Source organism: Salvelinus alpinus, chromosome 7 (assembly GCF_045679555.1).
Source record: "Salvelinus alpinus chromosome 7, SLU_Salpinus.1, whole genome shotgun sequence".
NCBI classification, from domain to species: domain Eukaryota; kingdom Metazoa; phylum Chordata; class Actinopteri; order Salmoniformes; family Salmonidae; genus Salvelinus; species Salvelinus alpinus.
The window spans coordinates 56,526,934-56,535,212 of NC_092092.1; positions in this window are offsets into that span (position 1 = coordinate 56,526,934).

An 8,279-nucleotide genomic window follows, 5' to 3' on the forward strand; every position below is an offset into this window, starting at 1 on the left:
TTAACAATGGGGGGCAATTACTTTGTCACATAGGGTCATGAGGGTTCAGATAGCTTTTTCCCTTAATAAATAAAATGATCACTTAAAAACTGCATTTTGTGTTTACCTTTGTGTAATATTAAAATGTGACAAATGTGCAAAAAAACAAGACATCAGGAAGGGGGCAAATACTTTTTCACAGCACTGTATTTAATTTAAGGTAACACCAAGTAATTTAGTCTCCTCAACTTGTTCAACAGCCACACCATTCATTACCAGATTCAGCTGATGTTTAGAGCTTAGGGAATGATTTGTACCAAATACAATGCTCTTAGTTTTAAGGATGAACATTTAAGGATGTTCACCTGTTTACTACTGGCCACCCATTCCAAAACAGACTGCAACTATGTTAAGGGTTTAAGTGACTTCTTCCCACCACTGTCAATATGCTTTAGGCTCCTGAGTGGGGCAACGGTCTAAGACACTGCATCTCAGTGCTTGAAAAGTCACTCCAAACACCCTGGTTTGATTCCAGGCTGTATCACAACCGGCTGTGATTGGGAGTCCCATAAGGCGGCACACAATTGGCCCAGCGTCGTCCGGGTTTGGCCGGTGTAGGCTGTCATTGTAAATAAGAATTTGTTCTGAACTGACTTGCCTAGTTAAATCATTTAAAAATAATAATAATTAGCTGTGGTTGCTGATGCATATTTGGTTGAATCATCAGCATACATGGACACACAGGCTTTGTTAATGCCAGTGACAGGTCATTGGTAAAAATAGAAGAGTAGAGGGCCTAGAGAGATGCCCTGCGGTACATTAGAGAATCTTCCATTAAAGACAACCCCGGAACTAGTGCTTGGTTGCACAGCTTTTGGCCAATATAACTGCAGACAAATGCTTCTTGTAGCCATCAATGAGCTTGCTGCACCTTTCTACTGGCAATTTGGCCCACTCTTCAGCAGCAAACTGCTCTAATTCTTCAATGTTTTAAAGTTGTGGGGTTTCCAGCAGGACATTAACCCAAAACACACACCAAAAAGCACCTAGGGATGGTTCAAGAAAAAACACGGGACTGTTCTAGAGTGACCAGCAAAGAGTTCCGATCTGAATCACATCCATAACCTATGGTGAGATCTGAAAACAGCAGATGGTGGAGGGCACCCCTCAAACATTGAACAATTAGAGCAGTTTGCTGCTGAAGAGTGGGCTAAATTGCCAGTAGAAGGGTGCAGCAAGCTCATTGATGGCTACAAGAAGCATTTGTCGGAAAAGCATTTGTTATATTGGCCAAAAGCTGTGCAACCAAGCAGTAGTTCCAGGGTGCCAATAATTTTGTCCCAACCATTTCTCTTTATTTTCTCAATAAAAATTGTAAACTGAAGATTACAAAAATAAATGTGGTTCTGCAATGTTGAAAATCCAATAACAAGGTGCTGAGACCAAGAGTTATATTTCAATTTCTACTTATTTCAGAAGAAATAGGGAATTATTCGTGACCCTAAGCTTCATGACCCTTGTGCCTGGAAATGGCATTGCGGAAATGCGTTTGCAAGAAATGAGACTGTCCTCCATCTATCATAGAGATAGATAGATCATAGAGATAGATAGAGGACTCATCTTTGTATCTGTGCCATTATAGAATACCACAGTATGCATCACAATACCCATTGAACCTTGTGGTCAAACACAGAAATTTTCCCTATCATTTTTCCACAATTCAACACTTAAAATAAGGAGTGTTTCGTGTAGACTTACCTTGGTGTGACGTTTTGATAACCTTGTAACTCTCTCTCGGGCAAGGTGACTTTTAGAAATATTTTCACCTGTATTTACCCCCGAAAATTAAATGCTAATTATCGGCTAATGTGGCTATCATACAGAACTACAAATGCCTGAAATTAAGCTTCATGTCACTCACCAGGTCCATGATGATCTGGACGAGACAGCCGAATTGAGGCAAAAGTACGACTCTCTGGATTAACTATCTAATGTTAGCTACATTTAGTAATTAATAACTTGGATAAATTAGTTTAAACTGACAATGATGTGAACTGTATAGGGCAAGTTTAAAATGTACACAATAAATGTTATCTAGCTAGCTAGCTCATGCTTAGCTAGTTATCAACATTAGCCATCTATTTGTCTAGCCATTTAAATGCATGAGAAATTCATAAAAACGAGTTTAGCGTTCTTTGGTTTTTATTAACTAGCTAACTAATTTAAATGGTGAAGCTAGGTCTGGCTTTTTGAGAGGTTTCAGAGATGAACTGATTAGCATCCTCTCTTGGGTCAACAGTGTGCTTACTTTACTGCAGGAAGACAAACATGATCTGTTTGCTGTTACCGCCTGGACAGCAGATCATTAGTATAGTTAGTAGGCAATACTGATGGAGGAAAAAAATCAATACAGTTACATATCACAATATTATTTTGGAAGATATTATATTGATACTTTGACTCAAAGGTGGGGTTGTTGGTGTTGCTAGATAAACGTTAGCTAGCGCTAGTCTGCTGTTCCTCCTCCAAAACTACAGTATTTTTCATACTATAGATTTTTCTCTATCTTCTTTTTAAATAGTAAGCCAACATGTTTTCAGCACTTTTATTTAATAAAAAATAATAATCTCATACTCTCTCATCTCTCTGCAGCAGACATATAGAGAGCAATATGTACATCAAATCTCAATAAAAATGCAGTATCGAATCGCAATACATATAGAATTGTGAGAATCGCAATATATATTGTATCAGCACCTAAGTATCGTGATAATATCGTATTGGGAGGTCCCTGACAATTCTCAGCCCTAATATGGAAGGTTATGCAACCTTATTTAGTCCTACCTGCTATGGTGGGTTTTAAATTAATTCGTATTCACACGTTTGTTTTTTAGGTAGAATTACTGTCATGTTATTGATGCCAAATTGCAAACCGTATTTGCACCTTCTCTATTCCAGAACCAATGGGTGGGCCTGAGTCTCATCACCTCTCAACTAGGCAAGCTGTTCCAACCTGGAACACTGTTCTCCTGCTTTGGTCTGTTTCAGTCATTGTAGGTAGTCCGAAAGAGCATGAGTGTGTTTAGGGGTTTTGTTCCAGCCCAGCTCTAACACTTGATCAACATAATCTATTGATCATAATCAACACAACGAATCACGGCGATAGGCTATGATTTGTAATCAGGTATGAGCTGGGCTGGAACAAAAGCTTATACCTACGCCAGTCCTGCCATTCAGATCTAGAGATGTCGTTGTTCTGTACTACAGTAATTTAGATGGTATGAAATATAACGCATGCTCCACTCTCAAGTTGAACTTGAACTTATTGACTGAGGCCAAGGCGGCAGCTGCTATGAAGAAGGTAGCAGCTGCGGACCAGAAGACTGCAGCCGAGGCAGCACTGGTCCACACCTGCGCTGTCTGTCAGGTGAGTAGTACTGGTTGGTACTGTATGTGCCTTCAGGTTCCTCTCCATGTGTAGGCTATTGGACTGGCCTGTGTGGCACAGTCTTTCATATGTGTGGTAGTTTGTTGCATCGTATTGCTTAGTTTATCATCTGTGTCAACTTTGAATTCAATCTAAGCCACAGATTGTTAACTTCCTCCATTTTTGTACTTGACCTTTATTGGCGCAGAACCCGAAGACATTCAAGCAGCACTCTGAGAGCAAGCATCCCAAGTCTCCAACGGTCCCAGTACTGGTTGATGTACAGGCCTAAGTGACCACACACACTCAAATGGACCTACAGCTGTGGTAAGATTCTTCCATCATTCACACACAGTAGACATACTGTAAACCACCATGTTGTCAACAAAATGTTGTCCTCGGTGGTTAAGTTGTATTATGTCTGGCTCTGTGGAAATGCTGTGATCACTCATCGTCTTTAATGTTGCGATTCACAGACACACGATGACCACGATTTGAGTGCTGCAACTGAGACGGAATGACCAGAGGGACATGCTGAGACCCCGACTATACAGTGCTATGAAAAAGTATTTGCCCCTTTTCTAATTTTCTCTACTTTTGCATATTTTTTATAAGAACGGTATCAGATCTTCAACCAAAACTTAATATCAGAAAAAGGGAACCTGAGTGAACCAATAACACAACCATTACATACTTATTTCATAAACAAAGTTATGTAACACCCAATGCCCCTGTGTGAAAAAGTAATTGCTTCCTTTAGCAGTGTTTGGTTTTCGCCAGGCATAATGGGATCCATGCCATCTAAAAACATATTATTTTGACTCATCTGTCCTTAGAACATTCTTCCAAGAGTCTTGATGATCATCCAGGTGCTTTTTGGCAAACTTCAGTCAACTTTGTAGATTAGATTATTTCTGGCAAAAACCAAACACTGCATTCCACAGTAAGAACTTCATACCAACGGTCAAGCATGGTGGTGGTAGTGTGATGGTTTGGGGATGCTTTTCTGTCTCAGGACCTGGAAGACTTGCCTTAATAGAAGGAACCATGAATTCTTCTCTGTATCAGAGAGTTGTGGGTGAAGGTAAGTATGTATGATCTATTAACATGAGGGGAGGTGGGTTGATATAGTATCTAGTTTGAGTGTGTATTGATGGGGACAAGGTAGTAAAATGTTGGCTGATCACTGACTACTGTGGGTCTTAAAGACTAATCCTGCAGCTGATAATGATGAAGATGACACCATCTTCAGTAATATAGAGCCTGTAGACCAGGGATTCCCAAGTGTTTTAGGCCCACGACCCCAATTTGATATCTGAAAACACTCACGACCTCAACCATGTGAAGAAAAATAAAATATTTGGGTCTATGGCAGTCAATTCAAAAACATTCTAACAGTATTTCTGAATGTCTTCTCAACTCACCATCACATACTTTTAATACTTGTTACATACATTTAATGTGGGGCTATGACAGTCAATTGCAAATTAGTCTGACATAATGTATCTTATCTCACCACCACTAATGAGGTTGGTGTGCCTGATGCATGTTGCGTCAGATTTTCTCAAAGCCAGGGGGCGTTGTGGACAGTGCTCACCTAATCTCTGCTGTCACATCCAACCTGGATGGATATTTGGTAATAATACAGACGAGAGCACTGGATCCAGCTTCACACAGTTTTGAGATGACGATGGGTAAAATGAGTTTCATAGTGCTTTCAAGACAACTGGGAATTCTGAAAAATACAAGGTCAAATCATGACGTCAGTGATCTTCTGGTCGGAAAGTCGAAGCTCCAGAAAGAGGCCCGAGTTGGATGACCGTTCAAAACGATTTGGGAAGTAGGATTGGGAAGTACAGTAGGTCCCAAAGTGCTCTTCCAAGCGTTGGAGGTGAGCAGTCATCACTCGTGTGTTACACTTAGAGATGCTGTTTTCTGTGATAAACATGCACAGCTGAGGGATGGGGACATGATTCGCTTACAGAAGACTTTCTCTCCAATAAGAATTATTTCCCCTGAATCCACTGATTCGGTCACTCATCTGTAGAATATTTCTCCATTTCCCCTGCATGCTTGCGTTCAGTTTCCCAAATATGTCTTGAGAGACATTTTCTTTTCATTACACAGAAAGTCAACCAAGTTTTTTTTACATCCATTGTGAATGACAAAAGTTCCTCTCAATGCGAAAAATGTTTCCAACACACCAAGCCTCGGTGTGAAATAGAACATCATCATGCTCTAGTCTCATATCTCCACATAGTTTAGTGAACAGGCATGCTCACAGTGGATGTGGGTTGATGTAGTTTACAATCAAAGTTACCTGCTGCAGCATATTTGGATATCTGAGTTCTGTGCTCAGCTCTTTTGCCGCCAGTTGCTCTCGGTGTATCATACAATGTGTCCATATGGCAGAAGGAGACACATTCATAACTAGAGTGCAGAGACCTGCTTGCCGTCCTGCCATAGATAATAGCACACAATTCTATCCCATGGAATCAGTTTTTCGTCAATATAGCCACGTAGCACACTGAAACTCCCCTGTGCCATTTCAAATAATATCAAATCAAATTGTATTGGTCACATACACGTGTTTAGCAGATGTTATTGCGGGTGTAGCGAAATGCTTGTGCTTCTAGTTCCGACAGTGCAGCAATATCTAACAATTAATATCTAACAATTTCACAACATATACCCAATACACACAAATCTAAGTAAAGGAATGGAATTAAGAATTTATAAATATATGGATGAGCAAGAAGGCTGTTGTGCCTTCTTCACCACGCTGTCTGTGTGGGTGGACCACCACGCTGTCTGTGTGGGTGGACCACCACGCTATCTGTGTGGGTGGACCACCACGCTGTCTGTGTGGGTGGACCACCACGCTGTCTGTGTGGGTGGACCACCACGCTGTCTGTGTGGGTGGACCACCACGCTGTCTGTGTGGGTGGACCATTTCAGTTTGTCCGTGATGTGTGTGCCGAGGAACTTAAAACATTCCACTTTCTCCATTGCTGTCCCGTTGATGTGGATAGTGGGGTGCTCCCTCTGCTGTTTCCTGAAGTCCACGATCATCTCCTTTGTTTTGTTTTGTTGACGTTGAGTGAGAGGTTCTTTTTCCTGGCACCAGACTCCCAGAGCCCTCACCTCCTCCCTGTAGACTGTCTCGTCATTGTTGGTAATCAAGCCTACTACTGTTGTGTCGTCAACTTGATGATTGAGTTGGAGGCGTGCTTGGCCACGCAGTCATGGGTGAACAGGGAGTACAGGAGGGGGTACGCACCCTTGTGGGGCCCAAGTGTTGAGGATCAGCGAAGTGGAGGTGTTGTTTCCTACCTTCACCACCTGGGGGCGGCCCGTCAGGAAGTCCAGGACCCAATTGCACAGGGCGGGGTTCAGACCCAGGGCCTCGAGGTTAATGATGAGCTTGGAGGGTACTATGGAGGGTTACTATGGAGTGTTCATGCTCAGGAATCGTGAGACAGAACAATGTGTCCTCGTGAATAGCTTCCCCCGACATGTATAGAGAACAAAGGCCAATGCATGGGCATCTCGGCCCTCACAGCTAACGTCCGTTTGAAGCGCATAAGCTGGGGAGAGTCGTTCAGTCTGAATTTCCTCTTGATTGCTAGCAATAGCATAAATTCTTTGTTTAACAGTGTTATCTGACAAAGTTATTGATGTGAGTTTCTGTGCCTCTGCCTCCCCACACATTGTTTTCGCCATATCAATTGCGAACGGTAATATCAAAGTCTTTGCAATAGTGTGTGATTTCCTAGCGTAGCAGGCCTAGCCATTCACTGTGGGAATCACTCGCTCTTAGGTTGAATTAGATTTTTCAGATTTCAATAATTTGAACTTAGATTAAGGTTAACCACATTACAATGATTTTCAGATACAAAGATATTATAATATATAAAACATTTGTAGTATACTCGTCGAACCTATTCACTCTATTGTTGTCAGTACTTGTCTACTCAAAAGCACAACTGTAGGTGCTTATACACAACAATACACGACTAGACTGTAGTCAAACCCATCTCAATGGCCCATTATTGCCTCTGAGTGTAACAAAACACATACCAGTCTACTGTACCCTTTTTTGTTTACAGATGAACATGAGTTGTTGTACGATTTACACATCCACATGCTCAGTCTTCATGTTTTACACATCCTCATGCTCAGTCTTCATGTTTTACACATCCTCATGATCAGTCTTCATGTTTTACACATCCTCATGCTCAGTCTTCATGTTTTACACATCCTCATGATCAGTCTTCATGTTTTACACATCCACATGCTCAGTCTTCATGTTTTACACATCCACATGCTCAGTCTTCATGTTTTACACATCTTCATGATCAGTCTTTATGTCTTTCCAAGAGACGTGCAGTACAAACCAATCTTCTGCAAGAGGTCGAAGAAGCGGGTAGTGAAGAACATCGCCAAAGCCTGCTAAACCAGCTGCCATTACCCAAAGCAATAAGTTCACCAGATGAAGAACATTCTGGAACATTCAACCAACAACATCCATATTCAGTTAGACTGATGTTATAGTACAATATAGAATGCCAAGTATGCTCACAACTGCATTGTGGTCTAGATATTGCTAGCTGTCGTACATATGTATATAATTGTTTCATATATTTGTTACTAGTGTACTGACAAGTGACTAAATGATTCCAGTTGCATGGAGTTGGTGTATAATTTAAACTTGAATTTGTTGGCAAGTAAACATGTTTCAATAAAACAGTAGATTAGCCTGTCAATATAGCAAATAAGTAGACATGACTTGTACTCAAGACAACGTTTAATTGCTCTAAAGACCGAGGTGAGTTTACACAGCAGTATGCAGGAACAGTTATGGCACTGAGTA